This window comes from Pseudopodoces humilis, chromosome 3 (assembly GCF_049639895.1).
Source record: "Pseudopodoces humilis isolate 2021_Gansu_Grassland_sample_001 chromosome 3, ASM4963989v1, whole genome shotgun sequence".
Classification (NCBI taxonomy): Eukaryota; Metazoa; Chordata; class Aves; order Passeriformes; family Paridae; genus Pseudopodoces; species Pseudopodoces humilis.
The window spans coordinates 29,396,369-29,416,929 of NC_142202.1; the positions used below are offsets into that span (position 1 = coordinate 29,396,369).

Here is a 20,561-nt window from a genome sequence, read left to right on the forward strand (position 1 = left end):
ATATTTTTAAGGACTTCAGTTTTTCACTTAATCTGCAGAATAAGCCATATCCTGAGAGAGTAAATAATTAAAGCTTGTTGTGAAATTGCTCTCCTTGGGCACAGGGCAGGAGAGCAGGAGAGAGGCAGCAGGTGAACTGAACCACAGGATGTTGGATGCTGTATCAGCAACAACACAGCTGAGCTTTGTCATCAGAGCAGCTGCTGCCCTAACCTGCCCTACAATGCTTTAGTCTGTTTGCTTGCCAGAACTTTCACAGAGACTGAGTAGCTGTGCAAGGAAAAGCACCTTCAGAACAGCAGTTGCATAGTGGGATTTAACATACAGAGCTCTCCAGGGATGTTTTGTGCAGAAATTGGCATGCTCGCTTTAGAAATACCTAAGCAACAAACAACAACCAAAAAATGCCCAAACCACCCAAACCTCTATCCTTATGGCACAATGTGCTTGGCAGGAATCATCTGCCTTACTCTGTGCTGTGATTAATTTATCTAGCACATTCTCTTACTCATTGGAGGGGCATCAGCTGCAACTCTCATGTAGCTGAAAGGAAAACAAGCTGGTAAAAACGTACTCTCTTATGTCATGTCATGTCATGTCATGTCACCTCACCTCATCTCATTTCATCTCATCTCTGCAAAGGGTGGTATATCCCAGCAGGATTCACTAGGGCAGGATGTTGCTGGCTTCAAAAGCCCATTCATAAAAACATTGGGTTTCACTAGGAGATGATGAAGGTCAGCTTAAAACTGAACTGGTCTTTGACACAGCTTCAGTCAGCAAAACCAAAATGCTCCCAAGTATATCACAATGATGTGCATAGCAATTTCTCTTTCCTCTGAATAGTGGACACTTAAGGGATTCAGTTGCTAAAACATTTCACAATAGAGCCTTGGAAATTAAACTTGTACACTACAGACCATCTTCTCAAGTATTATTATTCCAAGTGCAATGCCCTCTATGGCTGTCTGGTCATGACTGAGATTAAAACCAATTAGTTTGACAAAACTCTTTATTGGAAGGAACTAAATTCAATGAGACAAACCTGATTTACATGCAATACAACTACATTTGCATCAATTTAGTTGTAACTAAGTTCTGTCCCACTGTCTAAAGGCTTCCTTACCAACCATCAAAGGACCAGCATTCTCTGGGGCATAGAAAATGAATCCTTCTTGGAAAGGCTGAGCCTTTGGAGTGATAGGACCATAACATCCTCCTTTATGAGCTCAGGTCAAGACTCTGGTATAAACTTTGCCAAGAGGTACCTTACCAGGAGATGAGTACTAGGTGAATGGATGTGAAGCTCAGCATTTTCTACAGGGTAAGTACAGGCCTGATCTGGATACCACAGGTTGTTCTGCACTGGAATTTCATAACTTGGCCTTCATCTTAAGCAAGTTCATCTAAGAGGCTGTCAGTCTCCAGGCTTTCTTCATCCATAATGCTGAGAAATACACAAGCTAATGTTAGTGTGTTTTTTTTACAGAATCTGCGGTTCCTGGGGATCCACACTTGTGAAACTCAAGGCTATTTCAATTTTACTACTCTGCAAAAGGGTGCAGAGCTCATATGAACAGTAAACTTGCTTTCACAAAGCATCATTCCATTGCACAACTCATACTCATAACACTGGCATTTTCCAGGTCCATCTATAGGCAGCAGGTATGAAGTTCATACTAACATAAAGGGGTAAAATAACACTTCTTGTAGTTGTTTCAGTGCTGGCTAAAATTGACAGTGCACCTACTAGAAGTATGTACTCATTTCCTGCTGTGAGATATGAATTAGGAGAGGTGTAAAGCAGGCTCAAAACTTCAAAGGTACAAAGAAAAACCTTATTGCAGAAAAAAAAAAAAAAGGAAGAATGAGAAATAAAACCTTCCAAACACTTCTCCCCTGTCCACAACCTTGTTTCTTTCCCATGGACAACACAGAGACAAAACTTGGAATTTTCAATCAGTTACCACCTCTACAATAGTCTTTCATCAGTTCTTGCAGGAAGAGGAGTTTCTCTCGCTATGCCATGGAGACTTCTCCACAAGAAATATTTCTCTTGTGGTTTCAATGTCACAGCAAACCAGCTGCCCGGGAAAGGAAAATCTGCTCACACTGTGAAAGTCCCTCCCATGCCTTGCAGCTTTCCCAGAGCTGTTTTCAATGAATGGCCCATGTCAACTTATGGGTTACTATTTTAGGGATGAGCTGTTCTAGCATAAAAATAAAACCCAAAGTTCTCTTCTTTTATCTCTGGGAACAGAGATAAAAGAAAGAGATAGATTTCTTCTATCTTTGGGGCAAGTTTCTCGTCTCTCTCTGTTCAAGCTTCTCATTGGATTACAGCTTTTCAGCATCCACATGCTCCAGAATGAGTGCCCTTTTCTCATGGGCTGTGGGTGTATGCTGCATCCCTCCATGTGCTTCACGAATTACAGAGAATAAACAAAGTCTGATATATCAAAAGTATCTCTTCACTGTAGACTTACAAAGAGAATTTCAGCCCAAGACAAAGGTATCTCCTCAATCCCCTCCTAACTAGAATTTGACTCCTCCTTTACTGACCTCAGTGTCTCATGTCTTTTTCCTTATGTGTCTTCACCCCTTCCTTTTCCTGAGAATTTTCTGGAGAGAATTGGTGTTTGTAGGTTCATTTGTTCTCAAGCTTTATCAACTGAAACAGTTTATTTTATTGAGTTCTGCAGTGCTGAAAGGTTGATCTCATCCAGTCTGTGCATCAGGGAGATCACTCGCTGTGCTTCTCGCTGCTGCTCACGTGGTCTCTGCCGACACCGTGCGAGCCATGCCGGCTGCCAGCTCCACTCAGCATTTTTCTTCATGTGGAACACCGAAAACAAGAAAAACTACTGTTGCTGCCATTTTTGTCCTTCTCTTCATAGCTTGGCTGGCTAAAAGTGGCTAAACAAAGTTCATTGCAAGACATGTTGAGGCGGCAATGGCCGGATACCGTTGTCCCAGTGGCACCAATTTTTTGGCCCCACAGTCCCGACCACATGGCCTCTCCTAGACCAGGCTGGCAGTGGCCACTCCTGGGCCCCAGCCGCTTCTGGCCTTGGGGCCAGTCCCAGTGCTGATAGAACCTCTGGCTGGCCTGGCCCAGTGATACCGCTGGAAAAAGTACTGGTGGACTCTGCTGGGAAGGGGCCTGGCCCCGCTGGGAAGGGGCCCCAGCCACCCACCAGGACGGGCCCCAGTGGACTCCCCAGTGAGGGGCTCTTCAGCCTGCTCACCTCCCCTCAGGGGGCAGAAAAGCCCTGCATGGGGCTAGCCTGGTCCAGCCTGGCTGCGCAGGCCATGCTGGGTCAGCCAGTTACCTCTTCAAGAGCCAGAAGCCAAGAGAGAGATTTCCCAGGCTTGCCTGTATTTAAAATGTGAATCTCACAGAGGCGGACACAGCTTCTAAATCGTTCAATAGGTTGTCAATTCTCAGAGCTAGCCAGCTATTGTTTTTTGCTAGGCACAGAGGAAGCTCTTAGTAGCCCCTCCCAGAAAAATCGTATCCATGGGTGGCTTCTTCCCTCCTCACCAAATGTCAATTAATGCAAAACCAGCACACTTCTGTATTGCTTCCACACTGTAATTGTGTGGATAGGTGAGGTGTCTAGTGTCTAGATGCTTTCAAAATAAGAACAGTTGAGGACTCCTACAGAAGTATCCAGCACAGCTATTTTAGAATTGAACCACTGAATGAATGAATGAATGAATGAATGAATGAATGAATGAATGAATGAAATTTCTAAGTTGGAGCACTGTCTCTCTAAAAATTAAGCCTTCCAGTTAAGATGTCCTTCAGAATCCCATAAGTTGCAGTGTTTATGCTATTTAATAAGTAATTCAAACTTTTTGATTTTTGTTGGTGTTTAAAAAAATAAACATCTTCTAATTACCTCCAAGTTAATAAACTTTTCCTTTCCTTTCTCTCTCTTTTGCCTTTCCTTTGTCAAGAATCAAATCTGGGAAATATGTGCTTCCAAATAATGAGGAGGGTGGGAGAAAACAAAGAAAATGAAGAAACAAGCAACTTTCATTTCTGAGTAGTAATTGATAGCAAAGCTGACATAAAAAATTATGAAAATAACAAAAGGTGGAGGGTTTTCTTCTAATAAAACTTATATTGCCTCTCAACTTCAGGCAAGTAAAAATGAAACGTGTGCAATTATGTATTTCTATATATATACCCCCAGTAAGAATCAATAGGAAATCTCTATCTGGAGAGAATCCTGCTATTACACATAACTCCCATAGGTCTTCTCAGTTCTAATGTTTTGCCCTTTTGCACAACACAAACAAGTTGCTGTCATTTCAACAGCTAACCACACACCTGCTCCTCATAGAAATCTCTCCTGCTTCCCAGCCCCATCTGTGGTTCAGCTCAGGTCAGGAGTCACAGCCTGGAACTTTGCCCAAAATCTAATTATAACAACATCCTCTTCCTCTGACAGGGCATATGTGTTCATTTCTAAACCCTTTCGCCGTGACCAAACATAATTTAGCAAATGCAATTTTTCCAATCCTTATCAGAAGTTTTAGCCACATGGGATCAGATCCATGCTAACTGCACATGAGGATCCTCTTTCAATTGCTTTCTAAATTGTTTCATAAGCCTCAATCTTCTCTTCATTCTCATATCAGAGATTGTAATTTTCATGCCAACATATGCTAAATAAGCAACGTTCCACTATCAGGAAGACACCTGAAACAACTGCTCTGCCAACAGCTCTCCTGTGCAAGAGAGCTGATTATTGTAGTTTTTATCTCACTGTTCTGTCCTTCAACACAACAGCTAGAGCATACTGTAACTAAAATAGAGAATATTACTTTTGTATCATGACCTTTGGAAAAAGGGAAAAAGAGAACTCAGTGGGTAACTAAACACACACAGTCATGCAAAAACAGTTCACAACATAAGGAAGCATTAATGGTAAACACTTTCAGAGCTGTATCTCTGCTTATCATCAACAGACACATGATGCCAGTGGATGTAGTTCTCACGTGAGTGGGGAGCAAGGGACTAAATGTATGATAAGTTTATGCTAACAGGAAAGGAATTAAAGTTAATAATTTCCATTTCCCTGTAATTTCTCTCTCATCGTCTGTGGCAGGATAAAACATATACATGTAATGTGTGATCACTAATGTAGAAAGAAATCTGAATCCAGACTGGTTTAGAAAACAAACTAACTCACCCAAAACCCCGAAGTCCAAGTTAAAACTCTGTATTATTCAACTATTAAGTAATAAACCATGAGACCTTCCTGGTATTAAAACAGCTCCCTACATCATCACTTATTGAAGATGAAATGCGGAAAATAAGCACCATGCTCAAAACTGCCTGAATAACAATGGATAAAGGGAAAGGGCTTCATACTGATCCTATGCTCAGTTCCCTGCACCACATTGCTTCTGCTACACAGATAGTGAAATGATGAGTTTCATGGCATGATTTAATTACCATGGGAATTTTATATGTATGTCACATGTAATGTGACACATGTCAGATGCACTACATAGCAATTGCAGCATGGGGGATGGGGAAAGGAAGCAGACAAACACTTTGTTGCATGTGTAATAATAACCCAACTCTTTCTGTTTGGATTTGTCATCGTACTAAGGAGCCTTCCAGTCTGCAGCACACAAAACAGCAAGAAAAACCCCCAACTATTTAAAATCCACAAAGCTAAAACCTTATTTTTCAGGGAAACTTCCTGAAGATCCATGGACATCTGCCCGCTATGTTGGGTAGGAAGGCATTGGACCCAAAACAAATCAACAGATCACTGGATGTGATCTGAAAAGAAGCAGGGTCCTGTGCAGCAATGGCTACTCAATCCCAGTCAGCCACGGCCCACACTTAACAGTTTCCACCACAGGAGAGAGGGCAGTTCAAATAATTCTGTGCATTTTGAAGCCAGTTCATGGATTTTCCTTCCCCCAACACACTGAAACAAGAGTGCAGAGGTCTTGATTTATAAGGACTTTGCAGGGCAGTCCAAAAACTCACTTCTGGTTTGTTTTACACAACTTCCCATTAAAACTGAGGTGGTTGATAATTCCAAAGTATTCCACAGACCTAAGGATTTTCTCCTATTTTGTATATGTATACATACATACATACATACATACATATATATATATATATACATACACACATATACATACATATATATATGTGTTTATTTCATTTTTATTCATTTATTTGCCTCAGAAATAAGACCTGAGATAAGAGAAAAGGACTATTTTAAGGCTATCAGGTGTAACTATATCCATGAACCCACTCACTGCAATGTGTCTGTCAAAAATCTCTTTATTTTTAGTACTTTAAGGATGCTCAGGATGTGCTGGGTGACTAATGACCACTAATGTTAGTCCATTAATACCCACAAATCCACTACATCTCACCTGATACAAATTTATCAACACAGAACAACAAAAAGAAAGCTAAAGAACTGTAGGAAACGTCTCTTCTGAAATACTGATTTGCAACACTTTCTCTGCCTTCACCTAAGAATGAGGGAAAAAATAACTCTACAGTAAAATAAACAAAAAAACCCAACAACCAAACAAAAGAAAACTGAAAAAAATATACCTGCAGGTTCTTTGTATTCCTCCTAATCATTGATCTATCCAAATTGTATTGATAGGAAAACCATTTAAAAAAAAAACAGTCAAGATTCAAAATACAAAGCCAAGAGAGCAAAAAAGAAGTTAAAGTCAGTGTCATGAATCTGGCTAGTAATAACTCAGTATTTCTTTACAGCTATTTTCCCACCCTTTAATGACGTATGGATTAATAATTTTCTATGCTTAAGTGAGCTGACCAGACAATCCATTCACTCTTTTACTTGCTAAGAAGTTATTTTATTTTTGCAAAGGTACTATAACTATGTCATAGTTTCCTATGGCTTCACACAGAAATGTGCATGGTCAAAACTAATCTGTCCTAGACACCAAATTCTGAGTCTTAATTATATTCTTGCATCTCATTTATATACAAGTAAATCTATTCATCTTTAACATTTCTGAATGGTGATATGACCACCACAGCTTAGGCTGCAAACAAAACAAGTAAAATTCACAGCCTAACTGTTTATCCAGGATAAGTATGTCCTTCATCTCCCCAGTGTGTGATTGTACCACAAATTTACATCCTAATTTAACAATTACTCACAGAGGCATGCTTGTCAGAAATTCAAACCACCATGGTGGTGGAATCAACACGATTTCATACTGTGTAAAAATATAATCAATCATTCTGGTTTGCATGAAGTAGTGTGGAGTCCTGTCCTTCTCTCCCTACCCCTCCCCATATTACTTCCAAGTTCTCTGGTGTTACAGCACTGCAGTTTCAGTAACATTTACATGTACCTTCCACTTCCTTCTCAATCAGAAAGTCACTGCTATCAAGATCAATTTTCTCGTCTTCACCATGGACCAGATTTGTTGTATTCAAATACCTCACCAAAGTTACGCATTCCCTTCTATTTAGAAAAAAAAGCTGCTCCTTTGTAATCTTAGTTCTCCCTTTCTTTCTTTTTACCAGTTTTAGTTTTATTCTCCACTTTTTCACTGTTTCATTGCAACATCCTCATTTTTTTCATGACAACTGTTAGAACTGTTAGAATTGAAATCGCTTCCTGTAGCCACTTCTTATGCTCACACTATAAATCCTTCTTTACTAAAGCAGATATTGAAGAGAAAATGACTTCTGAAGAGAAAAATACTTCTAAAGAGACACCTACTGCATGACACAAGCTGCAAAAACTGCATCACACTTAATGTATGTTTCATTTTGGCTGTATTTTGCTTTACTGTCTTAGCTGTGGCACTGAGATTGTAGGTTCTCCAGCACAGGGTCTTGCTTATCTGCTTAAACCAGTTATTTTACAGTGTCAAATAGACTGTAGTACTATACAAACAGAAATAAAAGTAGTAGGCCAGCAAAAAGGTAATTACCTGGCTGGAAACTGGCTAGGACACAATGGGTTCACCGCCCTGTAATGATGCTGCTGTAGAGACAGCATTCAGCAGTGTCCATAAATCCTTCATGGATAAATTTATTCATCCATAAATTTATGAAATAATGGAATTTATGGAGTGATTTCCCCTACCACAGCATTAGCTTCATTAGATGGGTTAATTTATAATGTCCCTGTTAATCAAATTGCTGTGGCTGTGAGAGCCAATGAGAATTACACTGCATAAAAGAAAACATACGAAAAAAATACCACAAACCCACAGATGCCACCCCAAGACCCAATTCTGACTAAGGAGAAGACCATGAAGCAGTAAGTATTTTCAAACACTCTACAATTCCCAGGTTTTACTTTTGAAATAATTCAGATCCTAAAATTATTTTTAAGGCTTGAGAAAATTGTACTGTAAATCTAGGGCCATGAATTCAGGACAAGGCTATAATCCCAGTTTTTGTTTGTGCCACTCAACAGAGTGGGTCTGAAGTTCCTTTTCTAGAAGCTACAGACCTGGACAGCAGAGCCCAAGTTAGATCCTCAATTTTCTTTACTTTCTTTTGGTGATGGGTACAATGCTGTGATGCAATTTCAGAAAAAAGTGCTGTGGAAGTTGAAGTGCAAGATTAAGCTTTTATTCAAGATAAGAAAGCATAGACTAAAGATTAAATAGATCATGATGACATCAGTTAAGCAGACACACACACTGGCAGACAGAACCAGTATATCACTTCTTCATTGTCAGTGCAGAAGACAATTATTTTCCTCTACAGTAAGATTAATTCCTGTGCCTTTTACAGGTCTTATGGTAAGAAATGCCTTTAAAATCATTGTAAGACACAGACTAATCAGTAATCAGTAATGTTTGTCAGTTCTATCCAATAAGACCAAGTACCAAGGATGAAATATCCATACCTACCCCAGAGCAAATTTTTGACCATCTCAGGAAAGAAGCCAAGGATTGAGTGATCGGTAGAATAAGATCCCACTCTATTCCTCTATTCTAATCAGGAATACTAGTAAAGCACATTAGCACTTCAGATTAGTACTAAAGCTTTATCTAGAAACTTTAAATCTCTCCAATCTTTCTACTAGAAAGAGTGGGGTTTAGTTACAAAGGAAGTCAATCCAGAGTTTCCCAGTAGCACTAATAACTGCCATGCTCAGAAGAATGAACACACAAAACCTCATTACTAGGAGTGTCCCTGTCTTGTTTGAGTCACTGTAATTTTTCCATTCTGTCATTGCCCAGTTATTTCCAGACATGATGTAACAATTTTGCCAAGGGATTTGGGAGTCAAAGTGCTGCCTTTGTTGTCGTTATCCTGGGTGCTTGAATGTTCCAGACAAAACAAGCAGCTGAGGACATTAGAGTGCCTCTGCTGAGAGAGAAATACTCTGTAAGAACTGCTAGGGTGCTCCAAGAAAAACAAACAAATGGTAAAGGTCCAACTATGTCCCCCCTAACTTCTTATTTCCATGCAAAATCCTCTTTTCTTATTAAATTGCTAGAATAAAATTTCATCTGTTGTCTGATGCTATCATAGCATAAAAAATTGATTTCTATTCTAACGCTCTGATCAGGGCCACTAGGAGACATTAAAACTCAATTTCACTAGAAATACGCCTTGATTATAACCACTGGAAACTAACCACAGATGTAGGTGTACAAGTGTTGTCTTCACTATTGACATGTAAATCAATTACCTGCACTGGTAAAATTTTCCTAAATGTTACACACTGGAAAAAGCAATTCAGACTTTATAGAAAATGGGGAAAAACTCAACACCGAAGCCATTTGGACTTTTACCTGATTTTTGTGGGTGGCACTGAATCTCTTCAAAACTAGTGTTCATCAATGCCACATGAGAAAGCTAGGTTCCAGGCTGAAGAGCTGCCACTTTCCTCCTTAGTGCCCCAGATAAAGCACAGTGTGCTTCAATGTGTCCCTGCAAACCCATACATAATAAAAATGATGGCTCTCAGTTCAGTTCTATAGACCGAAAAGCCACTGCTGTGGATGATGGTTAAAAGCCTTCTTTAGTGATCCACTAATGGAAGAAACAGCCACTAAATGCATTCACAAAGGGAATAGGCCTCAGGGCTTTTATGCTTGCTCCATCTTGGAGGTGGTTCCCATAGGTCAAGGCACAGACAGGGTCAAAATGTGATTGATTCGATATACCTGCTTTTTAAACTACTCAGATTGCAGAGTTGTCAATTTGGCACCAAAAATAAATTCCCTGTAGAAAATCAAGTTAAGAAAAGGTCATATACAGCATTTTATTCCAGCATTTTTATTTTTCTTTAACATTCTGACCAGGGATACTCTGGGTTCAATGCCCTGAAACCTCAACATTACGCAAGTAGGTTTGAACTCCAAGCCAGAAGCTCGATGAAACTGCTGAACTTTTAACCTGTCTTCATGAAGAATGGATATTTGGAAAGGGTTTTGTTCAAAGATTTTGGGTTGTTTTCTGAGTGTAATTTTAAGTGACATCCAGATAAAATATATTTTCTGGCTGCTGCAATATTTTCAAGAGGAGATTTCACACCAACACTGAAGGCTGGTTTCAGAGGCATGATGTACTGCTTTAGGTTTTGGGGCTGTTTCATTGTATTAAACTGAAGAAGGCTTCCTCTACATTTCAGTAAAATTCTACAGAACAGGCGCTCTGAGTGGCACAGGTAGTGATCAGTTATGAGGGCCTAAGAAGAAAGTTCTGCCTAAAACCAGACACCTTCCTTGCGTGGTCAGTGAGTGCTCTGGCCGAGAGCATTATGTGGAAAAGAGCGTAGTAAAAGGAGGGACAGGGAGGCCACCCTTAAAATGCGCAAGAGTTCTTATCTACAAAGCAATGCCTGTCCATGTGGTCTAGAGCATTTGATACACAAGAGTGTGGTGCCTGTGCCAACTGTCAGCCCTCCCTCCTTCCATCCCTGAACTACCAATAGCTAGTTCTAGTCTCCCAGATTCTCATGGCGAGAGGTCATGTCCACATCAAGGCCCTTTAAGGCTCATGATTAAGAAATGTTTAAGTTCTGAAGTGTATCTAGGCAAGACTTCCTAGAACTGTAACTAACCTCTAACACACTATCCTTTCACAAGGATAGGTAATGTTTAAATGTATGCTCAGATTTCCAAAGAAAACTGCCAAGAAGCTGCAGCAAATGTTTGGGTAGTCATCTCCGGACTTTTAAGTGTCTACAGCAAATCAACAGCCTGAAAATAGAGCTAATTCTTTTAGCTTCTGAGCCTAATCTACTTGTAGCTTGTTGACACAGTTTGAAGCACACTCCACAGGAAAACAGACTGCAGTATAAAATTCCCTCAGGTCCCCACCACAGCTGCACACAACTGGAAAAAAAACCCTCTAAAAATTTAACAAAACAACCAACCCTGCTTCTAAACTACCACTTGATCTGAATTCATAGTCCTCAGACATGACTCATAAAGAAGGCCCATTGTACACAAACAGAAGAGAAACCTACTCTCTATCAGAGAAGGAACATGTTTATCCCCTGAGGGCTACAAATATTATTATGTCCAATGATACATGTCTTTGCAGTGCATGTACCAATATCACTTCTTGTTGTCTCTAGTTTTGTATAGCACTGACTTATTCAACAGTTTATACAGGGTTTTATCTAAATCATCACCTGCTGCAGTTTGTTTTGTCTCACACTTTGGAAGGGATGTATTTAAAACTTACTTAAATCAATAATTTTTATTTCATATCTTAAATTTATGGATGGAATACATACAAATAAACACAATAAGAAGTCCTACATTGCCTTGTACAAGCTGAGGTCTTGGCTCTGCTGCCCTGATCATGTGCAAGAACATGCCTCACTGCAAGAAAGGCTGAAATTGCAGTTACTTCCATTTTCTACTAATTGAAGAAGAGCCACAGACAATCAGTACCAAAATCTTTCCATTAACAAGAAGCAGCAGCTTTTGCCCCTTTTCCTGCCTAGAAACCCATTTGAACAAGCAAGCAACCTCAATTTTCATAAAACCTTTGCCAGCAAAATAAGATGGAACTGCAAAATGTCAGAAGCTCTGAAAAATCAAGACCAACCATGAATCTGGATTGGGTGGCAAATCCAAGAAGAAAACCTTCATACGTAACCCAATGATTTACATAGAAGCCTATCACTAAATTTTAACTTTTGGATGTTGTACCTGTAAATTCGAGATTAAAATTGCACTAATACTACAGAATCCCCATGTTTTACTTCCTCCCCTTCTCCCAGTCATTCATGTTACAAGCAAAGGGTCTATTGCATTACAGTAGTGAATGCTTAAAGCAGAGAAAATTGTACAGAGAAGTGTATCCGTCTCCAAATCCCTGAAAAGATAAAGTACCAGATGTATAAAGCAAACACTGAGTTCATACCAATGAGATACTCTTCTGGGTGAACTCATCCCTAGTGCTTGTTCTGTTCATACCTTAACAATAGTCAAACATAGTCTGTAAGAAGCACGGCTACTGCCCAGGAAATGTTCTTACTGCTGGGTTTACAGTGTCATCAGCTATTGATCATAAAAAGACTCCACTGGGATAACCCAAGAATCAAACAAATTAAGAAACGGACATCTAGAGAGGGGAGTTGCTGTGGGAAGTAGTTTTAAAGAACATTGTTTTGTTTGCAAGAAAAAAACCAGTTCTTTAGACAGGAGTGAGTCTTCAAGGTCTTAGATTATCCTGTTCATGCTGAGGTTTCAAATAAGGCAGAAATTTTCTACATTTTTAGGAAAAAAATGTATGATATGGAAAAAATGCATGTCCTATTGTAAAGTCAGAAAGTACTTTGGACCTGATTAGCATAAGAGATTTGATAATCAAGATGCCTTGACAAGAACAAACAGAGCTTCGAAGATTACAATAAGATTGAATCAAGTAGAAGAGATATTGCAAAAATGTATACCTTTGTTTGTATGCTTGCATGATGTTTAACCAAATCACTGTAGTAAAAAATTACTAGCCTTCCTAGAATGGTATATAAGCTTATATAGCCCACAATAAAATCAGATTCTGATCACCATTCAGTTGTCCCCATCTCTCTTCATCGCGGATAATGTCCTACACAGCCTACTACTAGCAGCATTAACTCTTCTTAATTCCCACAGCACATTTCATATCCATATTAATATTGTGAGATACATTTCCTGTATCTACCAGAGTACTCCTACAGTTAGAGTTCACCTCCACTTAAATAGCAATATTGTGATGACATGGTAAACACTCTCACAATTATCAGATCCCAGCATGTGACCACCAAGTCATCCATTTCCCTGAAAGCTGTTCATAGTAGAAGTGCTCTCTAAAGGAATGATTTTCATAGCACCTCAGAAACCTCTGTGTGAAAGGGGATGTCCAAGTGAAAACAAAATAAAACAAAACCCCAAATCCCCACTGTAATGCTGCATCTGGATTCACCTAGAGAAGGAGTTCTGTCTTGTTCATTTGATAGAGAGAAATCAACATTTAGAGTATCTTGGAAATGAGCTCTCTCTGCAACTTCTAACCAACCGCTCCGGACCAAAGAAAACATTTCTCTAAGTTGGAGGGAGTACCTCTGAGATCAAAATTTGAGCTTGAGTTACTAAATAACTGAAAAAAGGGGAAACCACCTGTCACAAGAAACAGAGCAAAAGGTAAGAGGAAAGATCAGCTTTCTAGACGGAACATGTTGTACTCTGTGGGTGTACACGCAAGTCACATGCTGTGGAAGGACCTTGGTGTGAAGGTAATACCAGCAGATCAATAAGCCAATAGTTCAGTCAAGAAAATAAAATTATGTCTTTGTACTCAGTTCTGCAAATATTTAGGCTGAGGTTACTGTAGAGGAAATCTCTTTCCTATCAGGTGTTTATATTGTGTAAAGCAAATTATTTTGGACTAGCATTTTTTGCTAAGGAATCCCCCCAAGATCATATTTATGTAGGCAAAGTCATCAGAAAAAGAAAGAAAAGGGTACAAGAGGAAAAAAAAAAAGAGAGAAGCATTTTATCCTTCTCTTCAGAAGGACTTTGGAAGGCATACTCAGAAATCTGTTCATCTTATCAAGGCAGTAATTTCAGGGTGAACATACTATTCAAATTAGGTTACAGAGATTTTATAAGACCCATTCATACCCCAGATGAGTTAAAAACATACGCTCCCTATATTGTTTCCTCTTCATGCAAAAGACTTATATTAATTCTGATGGAAACACATAACCTTGTGAGAAATGAACTTGTAAAAATTCGTAGAAATCTAAATAAATGTATATAACAATAATGATATAAAATATAAAGTACAGTATGACACACAAGCCCTTCCCAGATCTAGCCACGAATTCCCACTCAAAGGATAACGATCCTAGCCGGCGCCCATCAACGAAAAAGAATAGACAGGACACGGCTCATCAAGCTGACAGGACAAAAACTCATCAAACTGACAGGGACAGGCTCGGTGCCCATCAACGGGAAAGAATAGACAAGACACGAAACATCAAGCCAACAAGGAGAGGCTCCGACAAGATACTCATCACCGGACCTGAACACCCCGCCTTGCAGGCTACCGTTGGGGGAAGCCATCAGGTAAACAAAAGGAAAAATCCAGCCGAGATATCCATCGGCTCCAACCCGGATCCAACCATCCCATCCAGATGGCCTGAACCACAATGAAATCAAGAACCACCCAGAACTTCTTTACACATGAGGAGACTCGGTCCGGACGTCCATTTGACTCTATTCTCCAACGCCAGGAAATCAATTCATACGACAATCAAGGACTGTTGATGAATGGTGCCTGCCTGGAATTTGGCCTCAAGGCTAAAAATCCCTATAAAAACCCCGGACAGTCTACCCTCCTTCGTGGATTTGGGAACACCTATACCTTTGGGTATAGACCCCTGTCCACCCAGCGCTGCGCTGTTTGTTTTATTGTGGTTTTTCCTCATTGTTTATTTTTTTATAGAAATTGTTTTATAATAAATTGTTTTTATTTAACCCAAATCTGCCTTTGCATTTATAACAACCTCATAGAATATCAACTTTTCCAAGCAGAAGTCAGACTCTGTTAATTTCTGGTGAAACAACCCTTATTGAAATTGTGCCAGATGGGTATATGAGATTATTTTTTTTAGCCTCCTAAAATATTTTATTTCCTACAAAGCCTTTTTGAGATGAATTTAGCAAAGTCAATCCAAAGCATCCAGAGCATCTAAATCATAATTTCCTGACTCCTGGGGAATGTATTCCAAGTCATATACAAACTTCAGTAGGGGCCAGTTTTTAACCTTAGTCCTAACTCTGAAAGTCTCCTGACTACAGATACAGAAAATAAATGCATTCTATATGTAAGTAGTAGTTTTATGTTTCATCTGTACTTCCATGTTTTCTCTTAAATTTTCCTTATCCAGGAGTACTTTTCCATTCTTTGTGTAACAGCTCAAACACTTTGCCTCAAATTAGAAAGAGATTGTGGGCAGAGTTGTCACTGCTTCTGATACCACTAAGCAGAAGCCACTCTAGAGCTGTGCACAAAGTCAAAGGTTTTCTTTCTCTTGGCTCTGAGCAGAGCTTCTGCACCTGTACCAGCCACTGCCAGAGTGCATACTCAAGCATCATGGACTGCTCTGCAACAACCTTCAGCTCCCTCCATTCTGCACTCCCATCACCACTGCCAGCAAAGACCTAGATGTGGGTTTCCAGTGTTATCACAGAGCAACAGTAGATAAGCAGCACTGTCTCTGGAGGGGACAACTAATACTAGACACATAGGAAAAAGCAGACTTTTCCCCACCCCTGTGATGGAGAGTTGTTGGATATGTCATTTTTCTGCATGCTTTTTAGTTGGTGTCTTGGTTCTAGAAGGCAGGTGTCTGCTAGGGAGAGCAGGAGCCTCCCTTGGGATGAAAAAATGTAGACCCCCTCCCTCCGAATTGTTGTGAATTCATGTTGTAAATATTGGCTTTTCACAATTATTCTGATAAATATATATTATATGCTTTCACTATATTCTTTTCTCTCTTAGTAAGTTATAAGCTTAGATAGGAATTCTGAATAATAAAGATATGTTTCATCTGGACAAGGCAAGACAATGGGAGGATCAAGCTGTGGAAAACAGGCTGTTATCAGCAGCAGGAAAGGGAGAGCAAACTGTTATCAAAAAACCGGTACCAGGACGTGGGAAGGGGGGAAAGATAAGCTCAGCTGCCCTCAGAAGAAGGATGAGGGGCCCAGACTCTTATCAACAACTGACCATCTGCAGAGAAAAAGGAAACCAGACTCCAAAAGAATGCTGACCAGCAAGAATAATGATGACCAGCAAAAAAATTATGATGACCAGCAGAAACTGAGACTGTGCAAAAGCATGATCTAAGAAGGCGGAACCAGGGAGGGGACATGCTTGAATATGCATTAACCCCTCACAGCAAGGATGGGATAAAAGGGGTATCCATAGGATACCAGGTGTGCTCTTGGCAGCGCGCCAAGGCACCCGGCCGTTTTAACCCTTTGCTTTATTTCTTATGTCTCCTAATTGTCTTTTATTTATATTAAATTCTTTTTATAAATTATTAAGTGAATCTCGTTTTTAAGAGAATTATTATAAATTTGAAATCAAGGGGCTTTCAGGCAGAGATCTGGGGATAGGAATAACAGTTCTTTACTAGTATAACCAGGCAAACAAACAAACAATAACTACAGCAATAACAAGAACACAGAACCAGGGACCCCGGGACAGCTTTCTCAGCTGAGATGGGATGGAGGAGAGGTTTTGTCTTCACAAACCCCCTCGGGCAGACAGTCCCGGTGCTCCTGCAGGTCTCCGAGGAACAGTCGGCTGGAACAGCAGGGACGAGCTGAGATCCTGGGCCGGTGGCTGAGGTGTATCAGCAGCTCCGCGGCGGTGGCTGCCACACGTCCCGGCAGGGCAGGGGGTGAGGGGCCACCAACCAAGAGGGGAGAAGGAGAAGAAGCAGCAGCTCTGTCTGGGTGATGGCGAAAAATTCCCTTCTCTCCACCGCAGCAGCTCCGCGACCCAGCAAAACGAACGTCCTTCCCCGAAGCCGAAGAAAAGCCAGCTAAAAACTGTCCCCACCCTCCTTTTCTGCCCCCTTCCCCCCCCTCCCGGGCCCGGCTACTCTTTGTCCGTTGTCGAGCACCCCTAAGTACCGGTAGTTAGGTTGTCCCAGCACGTAATGGGTAAAAATTCCCTGGGCAGGCCAGAACGACAAAACAAAAAAAAAAGGACACCTAACCCTCAACAGTTGGCTTCAAAGAAACATTTTATATTATTTTCTTCCTTCTATTTGTAGGTTGTCTTCACTAGCTGTAGCTTTGGTTCTCAGCTGCCTGTCACTTCTGAGACAACCCCATGGAATTAAGATAATACCAGCACACTATCATTCAGGAGCTGCTCAACAGCCATATGAGATGTTTAGCATTAGCTATCCACAAACATTATGCAGGCATTCCCAACCCAAGGCACTGTCAGCCTATTGGAAAATTGTAAAACAATGTCCTCCTATTCTGCTGGTCACCTGAGGTCTCACAAGTAACTAATGAATAACCATGTTAAAAATGGATAGCACTTTTTAAATAGTAGGACATAGACTTTAACTTCAACTACTGAAATATGAGTCAAAATTCTAAGCTTCTTTCACTCTTTTAGTAACATATCCCTAGTTTTCAGCACAAGGCATTTTTTCACAGTAAATGTGTCCAGGCTTTCAAAATCTTTGACACAAAACACATCACCCCCAATGCAGTTCTAAAAGCATAAAATACACAACTTCAATGGGAGTCTTACTTTGCTATCTGAAAATAATGAATCAGCCTCAATCCAGACTCCAACCCCCTGTGTCAAACTTCACTGAATGTCATTATAGCAAAATATTCCACCTTAGTTCCACCTCTCTGTCCCGTCTAGATAAAGCAAAAGGGTTTGCATTCCAGCTTGAAAATATTCAGATAAAAAAAATTCCCTTCCTCTAGATTTATTAGAACATTAAGAGCACAGATTTTGCAACAATTCCTATCTTCTTCTAGCCAAGGAAGCACTTCAGTAAGGAGATTTAAAGATAGAGGGCTTAAAACAAAGCTTTATTATAGTCCATATATATATATATATTTCTCTCACTTCCTTGTTCTCATTCCCACCATCAGGCAGACCCAAAAGACCACAATGTTTTGAAAAACACACCAAAAGTAGCTCAGGATGTCAGTATGAAAACATGTAATCAGCAAGTTTATTTTATGCCGGTTTGTTTTATGGCTCTCCTCCTGCATTTTGGATGCACAACCCCACTAGGGTCACAGTGCTAAAAGTTTCCATAAAAGTGATGTGCCAGAGACAGGACAGTGACAAGCACACACAAAGGTCATGCACAACAGCCCACTTCATTGAGACCTCTACTCCTTACATAGATAGAAAGGCATGTACGGTTAATCCTCATTGGTTGAGCCCGGCCATCCAGCCAATAGCAGCCTGAATCCCCAACGGCCTGGGCCTGCTCTCCAATGGGCCTCACTGGTTGAGTTACATAAGTAAGGTAATTATGTAATCAATCACATGTCAGTTATAAAGTTGGGATTATTTATAACTGTAAGGCCTCCAGGTCAGCTGTAGGCCACCACAGTTCCTCCTTTGTGTTTTTAAATACAAATGAAGTGTCTGGCATCCTCTGCAGACAAGATGACAGACATGGCATTGCGTAAAAACCTCGACCTATGCCTTGAAAAGCTTGAAGGAGGCCTTCAACTCAATTCTACAGACCCAGCCCCTTTTCAGTTGCTGAGGTACACCATATACCTTTAAAGTTGTAACATTCACTCTCAGGACCTGTCAGGCAGAACTGCTAACAATACAAGTTAACAAATTGGCATGCTGCAGGCTTATAGATTAAAGGCTACAAATTTACACTTAACTCTAAAACAAGAAACATTTCAACTCTCAGAACTGTAGGAAAAACAACAAGGAAAACAATCTGTCTCAAAATTTTCAAGTCAAGTCTACACATTTAAATATGTATAAAACCCTCATGTCCATAAATAGATAAAATCCTTAAACAGACTTGTCATCTCTAGAAATTCCAGTTCTCTGTATGGCAGGTGTACAAGTTGTTTAAGTCATTGCCCCGCAACATCTGCTGCAGGATCATCATGAGGATATTGTCTCTGGTCCTGAGCATGATGTGGGGCAGGACGGACACACCTGGCGGGTATCCACTGTGTTCCGGTGTCTGTAGAAATTCATATCCATGTCCCCACGTAATGAGGTCCCATGCACCTTCCCATTTATTCAAAATAATGTTTTTTACCATTACCTTAGGTCTAGGTGATCGAGCATCACCTGCAGGGATAGAAAATAATTCATGATCGTTGGGTACTGGGACCTCTCTGGGACAGTTAAATGCTTCAAGGTATAGATGGCTTTGGCTACTCTACTTTGTGGGGTCTTACCACACATTCCCCCTTTTTATTTTCTAAAATACATTTTAGAGTGCCATGGGCACAGTAGACAACGTCTTGCCCTGTTGCTGAATGGGGGACAGCTGTGTGGTGTTTTATGCCCCATAGCTGAAGGAATTTTCTACTGTTGTGTGCAGTGTAAGCTGGGCCATTATCTGTTTTTATGGTATGTGGGATACCCAAAGCAGCAAAGGCGGATTGCCAATGTGCAATGGTATCCCAGCTCCTTTCTCCAGTATGTACAGTAGCCCACATAGCCAAAGAAAATGTGTCAATTGACACATGCACATACTTTAGTTTTCCAAATTCTGGTATGTGAGTTGCATCTGTTTGCCAAATCTGTAATACTCATAGGCCATGGGGATTAACTCCCAACTGTGGTGGTGCTATGTGACCTTGGCAAACAGAGAAGGAGTTGACTGTGTTGTAAGCCTCCAAGTTTGATAACATAAATTATCTCTCTGCAGGGCTCGCACACCTTGATGGAAAAAAGCATGCAAAGCCTTTCCTTGTGCACATGTGTCCAGTTGTGGCGTTGCCCAAGCAGGGCTCACTAGACGATCTGTTTGGGCATTGCCCTCTGCAAAGAAGCCTGGGAGATCTGTGAGACTTCTAACATATAAAATATAGTAGGGACAATCTCTGGCCTGGTTGGTATGCCACAGACCTTTTAGTATACTGAATAATCGTGCTCCGTCAATCATCTTGAGCAGGGCTTGGTCCAGTCCTTGCGTTATAGCTGCAACATAGGTGGAGTCAGTGATAATATTTAAGAAGCGTTCAGAAAACACTGAAAGGCCATAGCTACTGTGCATAGCTTATAGCACAACTTGAGGCGACTCATTTTCAAAACCTTCCAGTTTCTGCCATTCATTTTCTTCTTTCCATATCGCAGTGGCTCTTCCTGTTTTCCCAGACCTGTCAGTAAATACAGTGATCCCCTTTAGGGGTATACTACTATTCAGTGGTTTTAAGGATATTTCAGTAGTCCCACCTAATTGCAATAATTTGTGACTTGGTAGGTGGTAGCTAATCTGTCCTGAGAAATTTTGTAAAGCACTTTGTAAAGATGTGCTGTTGGCATAGCACAATTCAAATTGTTCCTGAGC

General features: G+C 40.5%; 1 protein-coding gene across 4 annotated transcripts in view; it reads right to left on the reverse strand.

Annotated features, from left to right (window-relative positions):
• The window catches only part of DAAM2 (dishevelled associated activator of morphogenesis 2), a 237,998-nt gene that overhangs the window by 161,167 nt on the left and 56,270 nt on the right, over window positions 1-20,561 (reverse strand). The window contains exon 1 of one of the 4 annotated variants that reach the window (XM_088053800.1): window positions 1,274-1,394. The exons of the other annotated variants lie outside the window; for them this stretch is intronic. The gene's annotated coding sequence lies outside the window, so the exon portion shown is untranslated. Of the gene's footprint in view, window positions 1-1,273; window positions 1,395-20,561 lie in introns of those variants that run through there. 4 annotated transcript variants of the gene reach the window in all.